This window comes from Pseudorca crassidens, chromosome 1 (assembly GCF_039906515.1).
Source record: "Pseudorca crassidens isolate mPseCra1 chromosome 1, mPseCra1.hap1, whole genome shotgun sequence".
Lineage (NCBI taxonomy): Eukaryota > Metazoa > Chordata > Mammalia > Artiodactyla > Delphinidae > Pseudorca > Pseudorca crassidens.
In genome coordinates, this window is record NC_090296.1 from 9363005 (window position 1) to 9384099 (window position 21095).

Below are 21095 nucleotides of genomic sequence, written 5' to 3' on the forward strand. Positions count from 1 at the left end.
CCCTCATTCCTCCAGCTGAGCCCAGGTCACCGCCAGCTCTCACGTGGCCCCCAGAGAGCTCCTGATGGCCTCCCTCCTTCACGCTCCCCAGGAGCTGAGTGATCTCATTAAGGCCAGATATTGCCATTGAGGGTTGCTGCCGTCAGATCGCGTCATGCCCAGTCTAATGCCCCTGCAGTGGCCTCCCGTCCCCTTCAGATGGAGGCCAGGTTCTTTATGGGGGCGGCACCCCTGCTCGCGCTGGTCTCACGCCTCTGCCTTCTTCACCCCATCCCTCTAAGCTCCAGCCACCAGCCGCGCAGCCCTGCTTTCTGCCCCTCATCCTGTGATGCTCTCCAGGCCTCTCAGGATCATTTCACTCATCCTTCAGTTTCCAATGTTTTGCCTGAGATCTTTTTCAAAAGATTTTTTAAAAAAACTTTTATACAATTTTAAAAGGTTACTTTCTACTTACAGTTATTACAAAATATTGGCTGTATTCTCCGTGTTGTACAATACATCCTAAGCCTGTCTTACACCCAATAGTTTGTGCCTTCTGCTTCCCTGCCCCTATAATGCCCTCCTCCCGCACTGGTAACCACTAGTTTGTTCTCTGTATCTGTGAGTTTGCTTCCTTTTTTGTTATATAGTTTGTTGTATTTTTAGATTCCACATATAAGTGAGGGCATACAGTATCTGTCTTTCTCTGTCTGACTTATTTCACTTAGCATAATGCCCTCCAAGCCCATCCATGTTGTTGCAAATGGCAACATTTCGTTCTTTTTTCTGGCTGACTGATATTCCATTGTATCAATATATATGTACCACATCTTCGTCATTGATCATCTGCTGATGGACACTTAGGCTGCTTCCATATTTTGCCTGAGATCTTGGTGTTGCCTTCTCATTGCTCAGAACTCAAAGGTCGCCTCTTCGGGGGGCTGCCCTGGCACCCCTCCACCAGCCTCCATCACAGGCTTATCTCCTTCACAGGCTTCCTCAGTTCCTGACATCATCTCACTTACGTGTCCGCTTACATGTTACCACGTGGCCCCGCAAGAACGTGAGCTCCGTGAGGGCCGGGTTCCACTTGAATCGCCCATGGCCTGTGGCCTTGTGTGTAGGAAGATGTCTGCTCATCCTAGCTGCTCAAGATTCAGACCTGCAGGTGCCCAGAGCAATGACCAGCCCTGTGGGACTAGAGGAATAAGCCACGTTCAAGGGTTGGTGGCAGGTGTGCCACAGGTGTGCCTGCGGGGGTGGGCAGGCATGCTGGGGCAGGCCACACCTTGCTTGTGGTGGGGCTGGCCCAGGACACCGAAGGACGGGGACACAGAGGCTGACAAAGCATGGCGTGGGGCGGGGGCGGTTGCCAGAGGTCTCTCAGCTCTGCCAAGGTGATTTCCTTCAGGGCCACAGAAGAGGAGGGGGCCACGTAGAGCAGGAGGAAACGCACCCTGTGAAACCCAGGCTCCTGCACCCATCCGAGGCTAAAAACACCCACTCAGCTGCACACTCAGGACCCCACCCAACGACGTTTCAGAAGAGGGACATTAGCACCTGGGAGACACTGGCCAGCTAGTCCGTGGCTGTCCATCAGATACAGCCACTGGGTTCAACAAACTGAACACTTTGGGACCTTATGGACCTCCACCTATAGTGTGTCTGCAGCTCAGCAGGGAGCAAAATGGGGCTGGTTGGTTGAAGACCTGGGCAGGAACCAAGCAGACCTGCCTCACAGTCGTGGCCCATCTGTACCTGGGGTTGGATCTCAGGCTCCCCGGGCTAGGCCCTCTGCCCTGGATAGGGCTCTCTGAGGGGCAGGAGCAGAAGTGAGATGGGGACAGGCATGTAGGAAGGCACGGGAGACACTTCATCTGGGGTTGGATGGAGATTGGACCTTAGCTGAATCACCGAGCAAGATTTTGAACTTCTTTGAGCCTCAGTTTTATCATCTGTAGGATGGGCTCAGTCACTCCAGGATTGGCCAAAGGACAGATGAAGCTTGGGCTTAAGACACCCATAGAGCTGGGCATCCTATCAAAGGGGATGGATGGTTTGATATTTCAAATATTGATGCACAGTGGTCAGCTCAGGCAGCTAAGACTTTCTGATATTTTAAAATAAAATAAAAGTTAACCTTCCGGTTAAATCATAGCATTTGACTTGACACATAATAGGTGCCCAATACACGTTGTTGCTTCCCTCTGTCCTGGCTTCTCAGAGGTGAAGTGGGAAGAGGCTACAGAAAGCTTTCACCAAATGGACCTTTGGTGAGGGGTCCTCTGACGCTTTTCTGGAGGACAAAAGCCACATCCTCTGCGTCCTGCATCCCTGTAAAGCCCATGTATGGTTGTCAGTGTGGAGTTCCAGCTCTGAAGAAAGTGCTTGCTCTGGGGATAGGGCCACCTTTCCATTGTGAACTGGGCACTGAGTCAGTGAGCAGATGACCGGGCACCCTGCCAGGTATCAGCATCGAGGGCGGGACATATGACGGGGCGATGCGGAGTCCTGGTGGGATGGGGCAAGTGCCGCTTTAGATGAGGTGACATTTGAGGAGGTCCCCGAAGGACGGGAGGGAGCAAGACGTCCAGGTCCCTGGGGGAGCAGCTTCGCAGAAGGAAGGGCAGTGTGAGGCCTCAGCATGGGCAGGGCCTAGGATGCCCAGAGCACACAGGGAGGGACTGAGCAGATCAAAGTGAGCCGGGACAGCCAAGGGCGAGGAGATGGAGGGTCTTGGAGGGCAGTGAGGCCAGGGAAGCTACTCGCTTTGTCTTTTATTCTAGGTGGGATGGGAGGGGACCCCTGGAGCGTTCTGAGCTGAGGAGAGACAGATCTAACTTAACCTCTCAACAGATGGCTCTGGCTGCAGTGTTAATCATAGATGAGGGGGCAAGGGTGAATGACCAAGAACAGTCATGAGTGTTTTGCAACAATGCGGGGCAGAGATGGTGGTGGCTTGGGTTGGAGGCTCACCAGATCTACGCGGATTGCCCGCCGTAATCAAAGGTAAAGTTGGCCAATATTCCCTGCTGACACCGTAGTGGAGCTAACATAGCAGATATCCTCCGGGCACTGATGGGGCAGGTGCTTTTCGTGCCAGCTTTCCCAATAAAACAGCTAACATTTATTAAATGTCTGCTATGTACCTGCCAGGCACTGCTAGCCTGAATAGAGCAGGGCTCAGAACCAGAGATGCTGGCAGGAGACTTCATTTCACACGTTATTGAGTGTCCCTTACTAAGGAGGTTCCAAGCGTCAGGGAGAAGCTAAAGACACGTGTGGCTAGTGCAGTTCAGCAGAATTGAGGTGACATGAAGCAGGGTGACCTGAGGCTCCAGGATGAAGCAGCGTGGGCCGCCCCTATGTCAGCAGCATCTTAGTTCCCTCCCTTCCCCTCCCTGCGGGATGGAGCTCTGTGCCAGGCCAGGGGAACAAAGTGGAACAAACTATAGACCTTGCCTGTCAAAGGATTCCAACCAGCCAGGGAGAGACACACACTTCCTGGAAAGTCTCTTTCGAGCATAGGTAACAGAAAAGCCAACAGAAACAGACTCAGTTGAGAAGGAATTTCAGAGTCTGACATAGCTGAAGAATCCAGGAGTATGTCTAGCTTCAGGAGATGCTTAACCAAGGCCCATAGGATATCACCAGAATGCCAGGACCCTGTGAAACAGGATGGGGAAGAATGGATCCCCAAGAGGTTATTACTGGAAGTAGAGAGATGGGCGCTGGGCAGCCACAAGCCACCCAAGAGACTCTGCAACAGCCAGATGGACGCCAAGCCAAACTATGAAAAGTTATCTGAGAGGAACATTGAGGATGGAGAGGTTGCTTCCAACTGGGGTGATCAGCAAGTGGTCACAGGAAAGGTGGTGAGCTGAGAGTTAAAGGAGCATTTCCATAACGCCATTCGCAGCAACATGGATGGGCCTAGAGATGATCATACTAAATGAAGTAAGTCAAAGAGAGAAAGACAAATACCATAAGATATTGCTTACACGTGGAATGGAAAATATGACACAAATGAACTCTATCTAGGAAACAGAAATAGACTCACAGACATAGAGAACAGACTTGTGGTCGCCAAGGGGGAGGGGGAATGGAAGAGGGATGGATTGGGAGATGCAAACCATTATATACAGAATGGATAAACAAGGTCCTAGTGTATAACACAGGGAACTATGTTCAATATCTTGTGATAAACCATAATGGAAAAAGTATGAAAAAGAATGTATACATGTGTATAACTGAATCACCTTGCTGTACAGCAGAAATTAACACAATATTGTAAATCAACCATACTTCAATAAAATGAACTTTAAAAAAATAAAGGAGCATTTCTAAGAGGTATAACATGCAGGAAGAAAGTCATCCAAGATGGGGGCATGGCATGAGCATGATGTGGGAGTAGATCTTCGGTGCGGGGAGTAGGAAAGCGAGTGGCTGGACCATCGGGAGTTTAGGAGATAAGGGAAGAAATGGGATGGGGCTGGATTGTAAAGGGCCCTTCGTGTCAGCTTGAGGAATCCAGACTTCCTTTTCTAAGCAATGGAGAGGAATTAGAGGTTTGAGGGCAGGGAGGCAATGTGTTCTGTGCTTTAGAAAGATTGCTGGGTGGCAGCGCGCAGAGGGGACAGGAGAGGAGGTGAGGCTGGCAGAGAGCACAGTTAGAGGAGGTTACTGTGGGTCTGAACTGGGTAGAAATCTTGGCAAGGGGGAGGGAGGTGGGTTTGATGAAACTGAGACGTTAGACCAGATGCGATGGAGGGGCTGGTTAAATGTGGGAGCTGTGTAGTAGGGAATTGATGGCTTATCCAATATCCATTCTCTTCTTTCTTGCCAACAGAAGCTCAGTTTTGTTCAGGGCAGCAATGTGCCTTGTGATTGCTCGCCTTCCCAGGTGTCTGGCAGTGGGAGGTGCAAGGCAACTAGTTGTGTAACCCAGTTGTGCCAAAGCGACATAAACAGAAGTCTATCAGACAAAGCTATTGTTTCCCACATAAAAAGGAACAAACTCAGTTGACATGAGCCTTTGCCCTGCATCATCTTTGCCTTGACATGTCCTGCCTGGAATGTAGCTGCAATGCTTGGAGGTAGAGTAGCATTTTTGTGACCATGAGGATGAAAGCTTCCAGGTAAGGATGGTGGAGCAGAAGGCTACAAGGGATCTGGGTTCCAGATGACTTCCTTAAGCTGGTGCCCCAGCCCCAGACTGCCTGCCCCGAGATGTCATGTTACACTATACAAACAGACACCTTCTTAGTTAAGCCACTGTCGTTTGAATTATGACACATACAGCTCAAGCCAATCTCAGGAGATACAGTGGGGATGAAGGCAATGTTAGAAATGACTTTGGAAATTTGAAGAACAGGTAGAGATTGATGCCATTAGCTGAGATTGAGAACAGGTTTGGAAGGATCAGCGTGGCAGGAAAAGAGCCTGCCATCCAGAGTCAGACTGGCCGGAGGCCAAGTGGGAAATCCTTTAGCCTGCTCAGCCTCGAGTTACCCATCTGTGAAATGGGATTTTAAAGTCTAATTTATCAAGAAGACCAGAAACAACAGATTCATCATGTAAAGCATCTGATACCTGCTTTGGGTTCCCAGTAACTTATGGAGTTGCTTTTGGAGTGTCAGGAAAGAGGAAGCCAGCCTTGCTGGGGATTCAAAGTAGAGCAGTTAGTACAAGAAGGTCACTGAGAACTGTGGCCTCCTTTGTGTCCCAGCCCAAAGGCCCCTCAGCTTCCCAAGGGATGAGAATGCCCTCAAACTGGTGGTGAGGCCAGCAAGGGCTCCGGAGGGGTGAGCCAGCCGGGTGGGGGGCTACTGACTGCCCTCCTCTTCTCATCCAGCACGAGTACATTGTGGGTGACGTACACACCAGACACAGAGATGACTAAATACGGGGTGGTCTGATGTTTGTGGGCTCATTCTTGTTACTAAATTTCGTGCAGCCATAAAAACTCCAAGGAGCAAACAAACACAGCTGACCCATAATGTGTTTATAATGGTTGTTAAGAAGGGAGGGGACTTTTATTTAGGCACTCCAAATGGTGACTCAGCTCTCCTTCACCCCCTCCACACACAGACGGCTCACTGGAAACTGGAAGAATGTGGGCAGCAAACACCTGGGAGCCAATATCTTGCCGGACCCTGACCTCAGGGAGTCAGAAGGTTCAACGGCCAGAAGGGGCATTGACGGCATCGAGGGCACTGCCCATCGGAGCTCGAGTGCCTGCCCAGTTCTCTGCCAAGCTGGTGTTCAGCTGTGTCTCGATACCTCCCGAGATGGGGACCTCACTGCCCCCAGGACGCCCGCTTCATTAAGACTCTGAGAACTCTGGGGACAGGTGGCAGGTCTTATTTGACTTGCACTCTCAGAGCCTGGTGCAATGTCAGATTCCAGAAAGGTCCATCCTGTTCTCTCCATCCAGCACCGGCCTTGACTGAGCTTTGAGCTAAGTTCTGGGGGATCTGAGACACGTAAACTCGGTCTCTGGGCTTGAGGAGCCTAGAGTCCAGAGAGGGTGGAAGGAAGTAAACAGGTGATGACAATAGAGTGTGATGGGTGCCACCATGGGCTGGAGTAGGTATAAGGGTTGAGTGGGCACACGGAGGGGACACTCATCAGGCACTGTGTGGGGGTGGGGGTGTGTGGTATGGTGGGGGGACGGGAAGGCACGTGGGAATGAATGGTTGAAAGACCTCAGGTCAGTAGAGATTTCTCTGATTCATACCATCTACACCAGGTCCACCGGAGCCCCCAGTTCTCACCCTGGGGAAATCCAACTTTTCCCAATATTTCTTGGGGATTTAAGTTCCCATGGACACCTCTGGCCCCAAGCCCCCGATTCCACGGAATTCAGTTCATGGCTCATCTCCCTGCCCCACATCCCACCTGTGTGCGTGGAACCTGACTGGGACCCCAGCTCTTTGATTCTGCAAACTAAACAAATGATATAGAGCCAAAAAGAAGCGAACATGAGTGAGCATGCAGTGAAGATGCTCTGAAGGTCTGGGAGAAGGCGCAGGGAGTGCATCGCAGACAGACCACCTGGGAGCCCTTCCACCATCCTCACCTTGACGCCCTCCCCTCTGCACCGCCCTAAGCCCCAGCCTGCCACAGCTCGGCGCATCCACTCCTTCTGCTTACCCACCTCCCTGCCGGTCCCCGAATCCCATGTTTTCATTGTCCCCAGAGCAACCCAGCTCTCGGCAGCCTTCGGTTACCCGTCCAATCCCACCCGTACTCAGCAGGACAAGAGCGCCTCTCACAGAGCAGGGTCTTTCCCCTTTAGTAGCAAGACATTTGCAAATAGTCCTCACACTGGGGATCCCTGTGTTCCTAGCAAACCCCAACCAGTCTCCCCTGGGTCTTTGTTCTGCCCCTCAGGCTGTGAAGAGCTGGTGTGTCCCCCCGCCCTTTCCTGGGTGCAGGGCCGTGCCAGCACCTGTCCTCGCTCTGTGCCGACCTGGGAAAGAAGTGACTGGCCAGCCTTCCACTTCCCATCATGGACCACGAGAGCATTTGTTCCAAGTTCGTACTTTCTGATTTTCCTTGCCCTGCCCCCCGACAGGCATCCAGGGTGTGAAGAAATTTGTCTGTGCTGCCGCTGTGGTCAGGGGTTTTGAGCATAATATTGTGGCAAGAGGTGGTGTGGAAAAAAAATGTGTGGTCAGAGGCCATTTCTGGAGAAGCCCGGGGTTTGGGTTTTCATCTCCTTCCAGCATGCTTATGACAGGCAGTTGCTCACAACTGGGGCCGGAAAGGAGCTTGGAAGCTCTCAAGACTTCTGTCACCCTGGGAGTCTGCCCTTGGGTTCTCACAGGGGCAGAGAAAGGGATCAATTTGTCCCTAACCCTTGTCACTCATGGTATGAACCCCTGCCTGCCCCCCAGTTGTCCTGGCCTCTGGGTGTGGCCATGAGCAGAGAAGAGGGGCTGATAGAGAAAGGGAAGCAGGTGGCTGGCTGTCACCTCCGCCCTCCCTTCTCGCTGTCCCTCCGCTTTGAGGATGCACTGTCCCTTCTGCTTTTCCCCAAGGGTGGGGTGGTGATTGGAAGAGCAGGAATCAGCAACGTGGCAATTGGTCCTCCTTCCTTCCGTGTTTCCGAAGGGACCAAAGGGCCCATGATTGCCCTCTGAACGGAGAAAGGGAACAGCAGGGGTCAGGAGAGGTGGGCAGCAACCTGGCTTTCCTGCCAACTCCCCTTTCAGCTCTGAAACCGAGGATGTTGGCTCAGGCTGCGCTGTGAGGGCTGTGACTGAGTTCGAGAAGCCTCTTCAGCTAATTCCTTCCTTATTCCCATCTCACTAGGAAATCTCCACAAACCCACAGGCTCCTGAGGGGCAAAGGCTTCGCTGGGTCACCTCTGTGTCCCCAGCGTCCAGCCCTGTGCCAGCCCACGACGAATGCTTCAAAGATGCAGCTGGTGAGACCGGGTGTTAGAGCCTCAGCCTGCAGCCCTGGGGCCTCTGGGTGACCTTTGCATGTTAAAAACATCCTGGAGCCTCATCTGTAAACAGAAGATGAGAACGTCCACCCAGCAGGGCTGGTGGATTAAGGACTAATGATTAAATGAGTGCATTAGTTTTCTTATTGCCGCATAAGAAATTACCCCAAAAGTGGCTTAAAACAAAACTTGCTTGTTATCTCACGGTTCTGACAGTCACAAGTCCAGGCAGGCCCACTGGGCTCTCTGCTTCTGTTCTCATAAGGCCAGAATCGAGGTGTCAGCCAGGCCAGGTTCTTATCTGGAGGCTCCAGGGAAGGATCTGCCCCCAAACTCATTCTTGTTGTTGGCTGAAGCCAGTTCCCTGCAGCCGCAGGACCAAGGTCCCCACGTCCTTGTTGGCTATGGTCAGGGGCCATTCTTGGCTTCTAGAGGCCACCACATCCCTCAGCAAGTACCCCCTTCATCGCTAAAGAGCAAAGGTACGTAGAGTCCTTCTTGGGCGTCTAACATCTCTGACTTCTTCTTTTGCCTCCAACTGGAGAAAACTCTCTGCCTTTAAAGGCTCACCCGATCGGGTCAGGTCCCCACCAGATAACCTCTGCAAAGTCCCTTCACAGAAGTACCTGGGTTAGTGTTGATTGAATAACCAGGGGACGGGAATCTGGGGCCATCTCTAGAATCTTGCTAATGTCAAGTGCTTGGCAAAGTGGCTGGCACCTAGTAGGAGCTCAACGTCATCAGGGAGCTGGATGATCCAGTGACAGTGGCCCTGCCACCCACTGGGCTTGTGTAAATCACAGAGGTGCCCCTGGGGCATGACTCAGGGCACCGAGATTACTGGAAGATGGAAAGAACAGATCCCAAGTCTTTCCTGCCTGGACGAGGCAGCTTTTTTGTGACCATGAGGAAAAGACCAAGACCCTCACAGAAAAAAAGGCCCTGATATCACCTAGCCACTGAACCTGTACCGGCACCACTGAGAAATCACTAGGGGACTGGGGGAGCAGGTTTAAACGGGGGGCGACCTGACCTACTAGAACCTCTAAAGGGGTCAGTGTGACTGCTCTGTGGAAGATGGATTTTAGGGGACAAGAATGGAATCTGAGAGACCAAGTATGAAGATATTGCTTTAGGCCTGCCGACTTAAACCAGGGTGGGTGGCAGGGAGAGGTGAGTGAACTGGTGGATTCTAGATGCTCTGCAGAGGAACCGGAGAGACGTGGGGAGGCCTGTGGGAGGGAAGTTGAGGGGGGCGGAGTGTGGACCAGGTCCAGGTGGAGATGCCTCGGGAAGAGAGAGCGAAGGACTCCGGCGGGCAGACACAAGTGTAGGCCAGGTCTAAGGAGAAGAAGAGCGGGTAATACTCTCTCCACCCAGAAACAATGACTGACAGTATTTGGTTCACTTGCTTTTAGAATGAATTTCTAATGCACTGTTCTGTTCTGTATTCTTTGCCAGAGTTGTAATCATGTTATATATACAAGTGTGTGGACCCTGTTTTCCCCCGCTTAACATTATATCATAAGCGCTTCTCTCAAGTTACTTCTTATAAGTGTCTTTTTTAAACAGTTGCATAATCTTCCATCAGGTAGATTTGCCATAGTTTATTTAGCTGATCCTTTTTATTAGAAATTAGCTTGTTTCCACATTTTCAGTGTCATAAATAATACTGTGATGACACAACTTTGTACATAGCTGGTGGTTTGCTTGGAGATGCAGGGCCCACTCATCTCATGCTTGGGATCTGCCAGGCTGAGCCTTGGCCAGGCATAAACAGCCACAGATGTATTCTGTTTGGCCCTACAGTGCTGGTCTGCTTTTTTTCTTTCTTTTTTTTTTTAATGGAGACTTCACATACAAATTCTATTTTCAGCTTCTTTTAAAAAATTTTTATACAAGTTTTAAAGGCTACTTTCCATTTACAGTTATTACAAAGTATTGGCTATATTCCCCATGGTGTACAATACATCCTTGAGTCTATCTTATACCGAGTAGTTTGTACCTCCCACCTCCCTCCCACTCCTATGTTGCCCCTTCCCCTTCTCCACTGGTAACCACTAGTTTGTTCTCTATATCTGTGAATCTGCTTCTTTTTTATTATATTCACTAGTTTGCTGTATTTTGTAGATTCCACATATAAGCAATATCAGATAGTATTTATCTTTATCTGACTTATTTCACTCAGCATAAGGCTCTCCAAGTCCATCTATGTTGCTGCAAATGGCAACATTTCGTTCTATCTTAAGGCTGAGTAGTGTTCCGTTGTATATAGATACACACCACGGCTTCTTTATCCATTCATCTGTTGATGGACGCTCCCATGTCTTGGCCATTGTAAATAATGTTTACAGCTTCTTTTGAAGAGTCAGAAGACTAGGTGATCCTGGGCTCACATTCCTGCATGTCACCCTCTGCTGAAGCCCTTTAGGTGGGGTAGGATGCTCTCTTTAATCCCAGCCTCCACTGCTCTCCACTGTATCCTTCACATGGAGGCCATATGACAGTAGTCATTTACCACTGCACTTATGCTGATTTTTTTTCTTAACAAGAAGAGTGAGATATTTCTCACCTCTCTATGTACTTCTTTCAAAAATGGGAAATATTGACTATAGTTCCCTACGCTAAAAAGTAGGTCCTTGTCGGTTATCTATTTTATATATAGTAGTGTGTATATTTTAATCCCAAACTCCTATTTAATATCTTGTAATAACCTATAATGGAAGACAATGTAAAAAAAGAACATATATATATATATATATATATATATGTATGACTGAATCTCTTTGCTGTACATCTGAAACTAACACAACATTGTAAATCAACTACATTTCAACAAATTTTTCTTTTTTTAAAGTGCGAAATAAAGGATAGACTGAGAGGGTTTGGGGTTTCATAAAACACAGGAGAGAAACGTTTTCTTGGTGGAATTAAAGACTATTCCTAATACTTAATATGCAAATCAAGTATATCTTTGTAGAAAAAAATGCAATGAACGAAGACATGTCACGGAAGTTTGAGACAAGAATGATAGGCTCCTATACCTGGGCCTGCTTCACCAATTACAATTCTCTGCTAAGCTCCTGGTCAGTTTCTGTGTCCAACCCCTTCTATGGGATGCTGTACCAGTCAGGAGGCTCTGGACAGCAAATAAAAGATATCTGAGGCAAAGAGGCTTAAACGATGAGGAAATGTATGTCTCACGTCTAGGCAGAGTGGGCTTCAGGCAAAGTTCTATCAATGTTTGATGCTCTCGTCAGGGACCCAGATTCTCTCCAGTCTCTTTACTCAGTCACCCTGAAGCTGGTCCGTGGCCTGATTGCAATACGGTGGCCAGTGACAACAGGGCAATGTGCTTCCTTACACCCACCAGGAGAAGACAGGGAAACCCTTTTTTTTTTTTCTTTTCAGTTTACTGCAGCACTTTTATTTCCTCACAATGACACATTGCTGGGGCCTGATGTTCTCACACGACAGTAGAAAACCAAAATCTGTTGTCATCTCTTAAAGAATTGAGAATTGCGTCCAAAAACCTCACATAAATTAAAAGAATGAATAAATTTACAGCTGTGAATGCAAACCGCTTTCCAACTCAAGGCAAGTGACAACCTTCGGTGCCCTGGCGGGCAAACTTCGGTAAGAAAGGAAAGCAGGCAGAACTTGTTGCTGATTTTGACCTTGTATTCAAGTTAACTCTTCCCTTGGTACACGTTTAATACCCTGTGCATATCTTCGATTGAAACCCCTATTTACACGCGGCTCCGTCACTTCATGGCTGTGGTGAGAACACGTTTATGGAAGAGAAGTCCAATGGCTTGATGAGAATCTGGGAGACCACGAGTGTCTCGATCTGTGCAGGGTATTAATGTGTCAGAGCTGCATATTCCAGGATTTCTCTAGAGGCTGGCAGGAGTCCTGAACCAGCTGTCATTTCTCTCTTGCTGGTAGTCTTATAGGGTTGGGAAGGTCCGAGTCTTAGGACCTGCTTTCCTTTCAGACAGGGAGACCTTTTAACCAACCTTCTGAATCTTTCCCTTCAGTCTGATCAGGGCAACTTAGGACACATGGCCGCCCCTGGACAGATAATAGGCACGGGGGTAGGGGCTGAGGGGAGCAGTGCTGTGGACTGATGAGCTAGATACATCACAGCTGTGGATGGATCTGGGGAGTCCCCCTCAGGCCCACCACAAGCCCCTCCTTGAGCCCTCCTGACTCAGCTCATCCTCATTCTTCGCTGTGCTTTATATCTGCAAGGGCTCCGACTCAGCCCTTCTTGAGTGAGGTCCCATATCAAACCCCAGCAGAAGCCGGCTGGCCCCAAACCAGGCAATCAGCGTCGCCGCTGTCGCCTATATCCCTCCTGCTGGAGAGGAGACAGGCTGCTCCTTTCTCAACACTACCCTTCATTTCACTCTTCGGTTTGGGACTTCAGTGATTTCCTAACAACTCCAGATTTCAAAAGTCTAATTATTTTTTCTAGCCTCCATACCACCCCGGGAGATTGGGTGAGTGGGACAGCACCGCAGTGGTTTGTGGAACAGAGACGTTTCAGTAAACAGGGGTAGAGGTTATTTTTCCCATCAAGCTCCTGATTTCCTCACTGCAGAAATACAACCTGTATTGTATGAAATACAACCTACATGCAAATACAACCTGTAATTGCCAGTCAGGGTCTCCTCGGGGAACCAGTTGTAAGGGGCTGCGGGAGCGCGGCTTCCTTTGTTTCCAGGTTCCATGCCTCGTGCAATTGATTTTGGGGGCTGGGGAGGTTTTCCAGCTAATGAACCTGTCACATAGCTCTCAGCTAATCTGACACCACATCCTGGGCCAGTGGCAGCTACAATCCAGGAAGCCCAAGCCCCTAAAGTGATAAGTTTTGCAGCTGCCTTCCCGATGTTAATGTAATCGCGCCTCTGCTACCATTACTCTGGATGGGAGATTAGTCTAGGGGGATCTCTCCAAATGCACATTAGGCCCACAGCCAGGGCTGCATTCTCGTCTGCATGTGGACCCCTTGCAAAGATACTCATTTAAGCTTAACAGAGGGTGAAATCACAGAATACTGGAAGCGGGGGAAAGTGGTAACTGGGGGGTCTGCGAGTCAAATTCTTGTAGAACTTGCATTACGGTCACTTGGGGTGCTGGTCAAAAGGGACGATTCTTGGGCGTCAATACCACATTCCCCCCAAAGACATGAGTCAATGACCCAGAATCTCACGCCAGTCTTCCCCCAGCCACACCCCTCCCACACGCACAAGGGCTCTTATTTAGAGACGATAGGGTCACAGTAGGAGTTTATGGCACAGTCATAAAAAGTCTGGGTCTCCACATCCCTATACAACTCTAGCCAGCTGGGAACTGGGAGCTTAATATGCTAATATTGCATCCGTATCCTTCTACTTATGAGGCTGCTTTGTGGAGTGGTACAGATGGCGCCCTGCCCAAGGGGGTCTAGTCAAAGGGGTGAGCGGACTTCTCTTTCTATTCCCCAAGCCATGCCCTCTGGCCTGGGCCCACTGCTGGAAGAAGCTCTGTCTTTTTTTTTTTTTTTTTTTTTACAATGTGTGTTAGAGTCAAGTATACAGTAAAGTGATTCTCTTATACATATATATATATATTCTTTTTCAGATTCTTTTCCGTTATAGTTACTACAAGATATTGAATATGGTTTCCTGTACTATACAGTAGGTCCTTGTTGTTGTTTATCTATTATATATATATATATAGTGTATATCTATTAATCCCAAACTCCTAATTTATCCCTCCTCCTCTCCCCTTTCCCCTTTGGCAAACATAAATTTTCTATGTCTGTGAGTCTGTTTTCATTTTGTAAATGAGTTCGTTTGTATCATTTTTATTAGTTTCCACCTGACAGTGATATCCTACGATATTTATCTTTCTCTGTCTGACTTACTTATCATGATAATCTCTAGGTCCATCTATGCAAATGGTATTATTTCATTCTTTTTATGGCTGAGTAATATTCCATTGTATATATATACCACATCTTCTTTATCCATTCGTCTGCTGATGGACATTTAGGTTGCTTTCATATCTTGGCTTGTAAATAGTGCTGCTATGAACATTGGGGTGCATGTATCTTTTTGAACTAGAGTTTTCATCTTTTCTGGCTATATGCCCAGGAATGGAATTGCTGGATCATATGGTAACTCTATTTTTAGTTTTTTAAGAAACCTCTGTAATGTTCTCCACAGTAGCTGCGCCAATTTATATTCCCACCAATATCGTAGGAGGGTTCCCTTTTCTCCACACCCTCTTCCAGAAGCTCTTTTTTTCATACTTCTTTTCTCCCCCTATTTTTACCATTCAGTTCTTATATTCTATATTCAAATTTATTGTTTTATTTTTATATTGTTTAGGCACACTATGTATGCAGTTCTTTTTGAATTTAGATAAAACTTAGACAGTGAAGTGTGCAGATCTTAAATGTCCAGTGTGATGGGTTTTGACAAATGTTAATGCCCATGGAACCAACTCCCAATCAAGAAAATAAATATGTCCATTTCCACAGAAAATTCCCTCATGGCCCCTGCTAGTCAATCTCTGCTTCCCAAAGGCGACCACTGTTTGGATTTATATCACCACAGAACACAATTGTTTGGCCTGTTCACAACTTCTTATAAAAGGAATCCCATGTGGTCTTATGTGCGTGGCTTCTTTTGTTCAGTATAACGTCTATGAGAATTGCACACATTGTTGTCTGTATTGGTGTCATTTTCTATTGCTGTGCTGCATTCCCTTGTTAGAATATTAGACTATTTATCCACTCACCTGTTGAGAGACATTTGATTTGTTTCCAATGTGGGGATATTTTAAATAAACCTTCTGTAAATATTCTTGTATAGGAGTTTTTGTGGGCATATACTTTCATTCTTTTCCTTGGGTAAATATCTAGGGGCAGAATTCTTGGTCATTCCATAGAAGTTGAACTTTATAAGAAACTGTATGAGTGGATACAGTGGTAGTTTATACCGTATGAGTGTATAAAGTATAAGTGTAAGCTCTATAAGAAGATGAGAGTTTCAGGTGTTCTATCTGCTCACCAACATTCGCCATTATTAGATTTTTAAGCTTTTAGTTTCTCAGGTGGTATGAAGTGGTATCTCACTGAGGTTTTCATCTCATTTTCCTCGGGACTAATAACGTTGAAGACTTTGTCATGTGCTTATTGCCGTTTGTATATCTTGTTTTGTGAAATGTCTCTTTAAACCTTTTGCTCAGTTTTTATTGTGTTGTGTGTCTTTTCGTAATTGAGGTGCAGGAGTTAAAAAATATGTCCTGGATACGAGCTGTTCTTCAGATATACGTTTCATAGGTATTTTCTCCCAGTCTTTGGCTTACTTATTCACTTTCTAAAATATAATACCTTTTGACCAGCAGATGGCTTTGATTTTGGTCAAGTCTAACTTTGCAAAAAATTTTTAGTGCTTATTGCTTTCTCTGTCCCATGTAGGAAACTGTTCCCTTCCGCAAGCCATGAAGATATTTTCCTATAATTGTTTTTAGAATTTTTATTTCAGCCTTTATGTTTAGGCATACGATTCATCCTAAATTAATTTTGCTTAATGATCTCGGTTCATGTTTAGCCCATGTCATTATATGTTCTACAATTTACTGAAAAGACTTTTCTTTCCCCATTGGATTGTTTGGCACCTTATAAAAAATCAAATAACCTACCTAAGTGAGAATTTTTTTCTGGGCTGTTTATTCTGTTCTACTGATCTATTTGTTGATCTTTATGTCAGTACCGTATTGTCTTGATGAATGTAGCTTTATGGTAAGTCTCAAGGTCTGAAGTTAGAAAGTGTAAGTCCTTCAACTTTTTTGTTTCTTTTTAGAATTGCTTTGTATATTCTAGGTTCTTATCTTTCCATCCAAATTTCAGAAGTATACTGTCAATTTCTGGAATTAAAAAAAAAAGACTGCTAGTAGTTAATTTGATTGGGATTGCATTAAATCCATACATCAATTAAAAGGGAATTGACATTTATAAAACATTCAGTCTTGAATCCATGAACATAGTATAGCTCTCTGTTTATTTATATCTTTTATTTCTCTCAACATTGTTTTGCAGTTATCAGTATATAGGTCCTGCATATATTTTTCACATTTATTCCCAGGTATTTAACTGTTTTTGATAACGTAAATGCCATTGCTATTTAAACTTTAAATTTCAAATTGTTTGCTGCTAACATATAAATATGATTGATTTTTGTATATTAACCTAGTATTTTATGACCTTGCAAAATTCACTTATTAATTTAATAGTTATTTTGTAGCTTTTTAAGCATTTTATATGTAAACAATTATGTCACCTGCAAGAGTTTTATGCCTTCATTTCCTACCTTTATGGCTTTGATTTTTGTTGTCTATTTCCTGGCTAAAACCTAGTACAATATTGAATAGAAGTGATGAGAGCATGTATCCTTGCCTTGTTCCTGGTATTAAGGGAAAAGCATTACATACTTCATCATTAATTCTAGCTGTAGCTTTTCCATAAATGCCCTTTCCTTCAATTTCTGTTTTTCCAAGACTTTTATTATAAATGGGTGTGGAATTTTCGCAAATGTAATTTTTTGTATCTATAAAAATTATCACGTGTTTTCCCTCTTTGTCTTTTTTTTTTTTTTTTTTGCGGTACGCGGGTCTGTCACCGTTGTGGCCTCTCCTGTTGCGGAGCACAGGCTCTGGACGCACAGGCTCAGCGGCCATGGCTCACGGGCCCAGCCGCTCCCCAGCACGTGGGATCTTCCCGGACCGGGGCATGAACCCGTGTCCCCTGCATCGGCAGGCGGACTCTCGACCACTGCGTCACCAGGGAAGCCCTTTCCCTCTTTGTCTTAATATGACAACTTACATTGTTTGCTTCTCAAAGCATCAGCCAAGTTTGCATTCCTGCAATGAAACCCATTTAGTCATGATGCATTATTCCTTTTATTTAGTACTGGATTTTGTATGATAGTATTTTGTTAAGATTTTTCATGTTTATATTCATGAGGTGTATTTAATCTGTAATTTCTTTTTTATGTAATGTCTTTGTCAAGTTGTGGCTATAGGGTTATGCTGGCTGATTATTTCTGCAGAATAACCCTTCTTTCATCCTTGATATTAATAGTTTATTTATTTTTATTTTTTAACATCTTTATTGGAGTATAATTGCTTTACAGTGGTGTGTTAGTTTCCACTTTATAACAAAGTGAATCAGTTATACATATACATATGTCCCTATATCTCTTCCCTCTTGCGTATCCCTCCCACCCTCCCTATCCCACCCCTCTAGGTGGTCACAAACCACTGAGCTGATCTCCCTGTGCTATGCCACTGCTTCCCACTAGCTATCTGTTTTACATTTGGTAGTGTATATATGTCCATACCACTCTCTCACTTTGTCCCAGCTTACCTTTCCCCACCGCCATATCCTCAAGTCCATTCTCTAGTAGGTCTGCATCTTTATTCCTGTCTTGCCCCTAGGTTCTTCATGACCATTTTGTTGTTGTTGTTGTTTGGTTTTTTTTGTTTTTTAGATTCCATATATATGTGTTAGCATACGGTATTTGTTTTTCTCTTTCTGACTTACTTCACTCTGTATGACAGATTCTAGGTCCATCCACCTCACTACAAATAACTCAATTTCGTTTCTTTTTATGGCTGAGTAATATTCCATTGTATATATGTGCCGCATCTTCTTTATCCATTCATCTGTCAATCGACACGTAGGTTGCGTCCATGTCCTGGCTATTGTAAATAGTGATGCAATGAACATTGTGGTACACGTATCTTTTTGAATTATGGTTTTCTCAGGGTATATGCCCAGTAGTGGGATTGCTGGGTCATATGGTAGTTCTATTTGTAATTTTTTAAGGAGCCTCCTTACTATTCTCCATAGTGGCTGTATCAATTTACATTCCCACCAACAGTGCAGGAGGGTTCCCTTTTCTCCACACCCTCTCCAGTATTTATTGTTTGTAGATTTTTTGATGATGGCCATTCTGGCGGGTGTGAGGCAATACCTCACTGTGGTTTTGATTTGCATTTCTCTAATGACTAGTGATGTTGAGCATCTTTTCATGTATTTGTTGCCCATCTGTAAGTCTTCTTTGGAGAAATGTCTCTTTAGGTCTTCTGTCCATTTCTGGATTGGGTGTTTGTTTTTGTGATATTGAGCAGCATGTGCTGCTTGTAAATTTTGGAGATTAATCCTTTGTCAGTTGCTTCATTTGCAAATATTTTCTCCCATTCTGAGGGTTGTCTTTTCGTTTTGTTTATCAGCTGTTGAGGGAAGGATATTGTAAGCAGCTCTTTGCAGGAAACCCCTTTTCTTGACAATTTAAGTAAAGCTACGCTGTAACTAACTTTTAAACCACGTGCCTCTATGCTCTACTCATCTTGGGCCCTAACACACCTTTCAAATCTTTTTTTTTCTTTTCTTCTTTTTTTAAGTTTATTTTTTATTGAAGTATAGTTGAATTACAATATCGTGTTAATTACTGCTGTACGGCAAAGTGACTCAGTTATACACATACATACATTCTTTTTCATATTCTTTTCCGTTATGGTTTATCACAGGATACTGAATATAGTTCCCTGTGCTATACAGTAGGACCTTGTTGTTTACACCTTTCAAATCTTTTTTTTTTTTTTTTTTTTTTTTGCGGTATGCAGGCCTCTCACTGTTGTGACCTCTCCCCTTGCGGAGCACAGGCTCCGGACGTGCAGGCTCAGCGGCCATGGCTCACGGGCCCAGCTGCTCCGCGGCATGTGGGATCTTCCCGGACCGGGGCACGAACCAGTGTCGCCTGCATCGGCAGGCGGACTCCCAACCACTGTGCCACCTGGGAAGCCCCTTTTCAAATCTTTTGATCACACAGTACCTTGCCTAACCTGTTGGTTTTTTCCATAGATCAAAGAAGTAGAAATGAAGAGCGAGTAATTAACAGATGACCAGATCTCTTCCCTAGCTTCCTCTTCAGTAATCTCATGAACAAACTGCGTGAACTAACTGTGTAAACAAGATAGCATCCAAAGAAGTCGACGAGTCTGCACACAGTGGGGGGATGGCTATGAGTCTCATCTCCATCTCAATGAAATTACCTCCCCCTGTCCTTTTAAAACTTTCATGGCCGAACAGAATCTTGGGAGTCGGTTTTCAGGGAAACGGAGTCCACCTTCTCGCGGCTTTCTGATTAAAAGCAGTTTTCTTTTCTACCAAAACCTGCCTCTCGAGTATTGATTTTCGAGTGGCGAGCAAAAGACCTAAGTTTGGTAACAGATTTTTCGCCTTTTTTAGATTACAGCCAGAGTTCCCTTCCCCAAACATGCTTTAAATCACAATATCCTTCTATTCAAAAACTGGCAAAGGGTGCCCAGAGTGTGCAGCTAGGCCAAACCCAATAGCATGGCTTTCCAGGCCCTCCAGACTCCATCCCTGCTTGCTTCTCCAGCCTCACCTTTCACCTTGCAGCGTGATCAGGGTGTTCATGAAGGGTCTTGTGCATGAATGAACATGCGGAGGAGCATGGCAAGTGTCAGAGAGCAGAACTTACGCTCTCAGGCTTCCCTGGGGCGTGACAAGCCACACCTCAGCCATCCCAGGACCTTCAGTTGTGTTGGCCCTTTGAAAGCACCTCACTGTAACAGCAGCTTAAGAGCATCACTTAGCAACTGGTAGTTTTCAACAGGTAAAAACATGCTCATGGTGTGTGTCAACCTTTGGTTTCTGGTTATTTGCCAAGCTGAAATAGGCAGTGAAAAGGAAGCAATGTAACACCATGATATCCCATAGAACATGGGCTACTCTCCAGTTTCTGAAGAGGAATTTGAGATTTTCTTTATACAAGTGATACAGGTTGCAGAACAGGTGAGTGGATACAGGAGAGGCCTCTTTGAAGACCAGTAAAGTGGCCGTCAACAGTTAAGTAGAGTTGATTTCTTCTGGCCAAACTTTGGAGTTTCTCCTGTAGGGCCTCCAGACTCCAGCCCTTGGGCACTCGTTCCGGCAGCTCCTTCAGTGGAGGACGCCCTGTCCCTTCTTCCTCACCTTTTGGAATTGAGCTCGTCAGTCAAAGCCCTGCTTCAATGCCTCCTCCTCCATAAAGCCTTCCTTGATTCTCTTCTCAGAGTTGCTTCCCCTGCCCCAGGAGAGTTTGCTCATATTCTATTTTAGTGTAAAGTAATGGAAGTAAACAGAGGCTTGGATACAGACTCAAGTTTTTGTCCTGGGTCTGCCACATTTTCGCTTTAAGATGCTGGCCCAATTACCTAACATTTCTAAGCCTCTGTTTTTCTCATCTGTAAAGTGAATAATTGGAACTTCCTCATAAGTTGTTGTAGGATTAAATGAGGTTATACCTGTAAAGTACCGCAGCACTAACATGTAACAGGCACTCAGCTTATGTGAGGTATGTTGATGATAGGGTGACGATGATCTTGATTACTTGGTTGATTCTGTCTTGAATTACAGGTTCTTTTCACCTGTCTCCTCTACTGAACTATAACCTCCTAGAAGAAGGAAATTTTGTTTTGTTTTCTGTATCTCAAACATCTATTGTACCCCTAGACCCTAGTAAGCACTCAGCAAATGTCTTTTTAAAATGCAAAATGAGATGAAGCAGACCCTAAAACTGAAACATGAAAACACATT

General features: G+C 45.9%; 1 long non-coding RNA gene across 3 annotated transcripts in view; it reads left to right on the plus strand.

The window, feature by feature from the left end:
• The window catches only part of LOC137218828 (uncharacterized), a 61719-nt gene extending 42068 nt beyond the window's left edge, over positions 1-19651 (plus strand). Inside the window, exon 4 of one of the 3 annotated variants that reach the window (XR_010940878.1) lies at positions 19356-19651. This is a non-coding gene — a long non-coding RNA (uncharacterized lncRNA). Of the gene's footprint in view, positions 1-972; positions 6018-6069; positions 11389-19355 lie in introns of those variants that run through there. The other 2 variants (XR_010940882.1, XR_010940881.1) reach the window with 2 other exon arrangements.
• The last annotated feature ends 1444 nt before the right edge of the window (positions 19652-21095 follow it).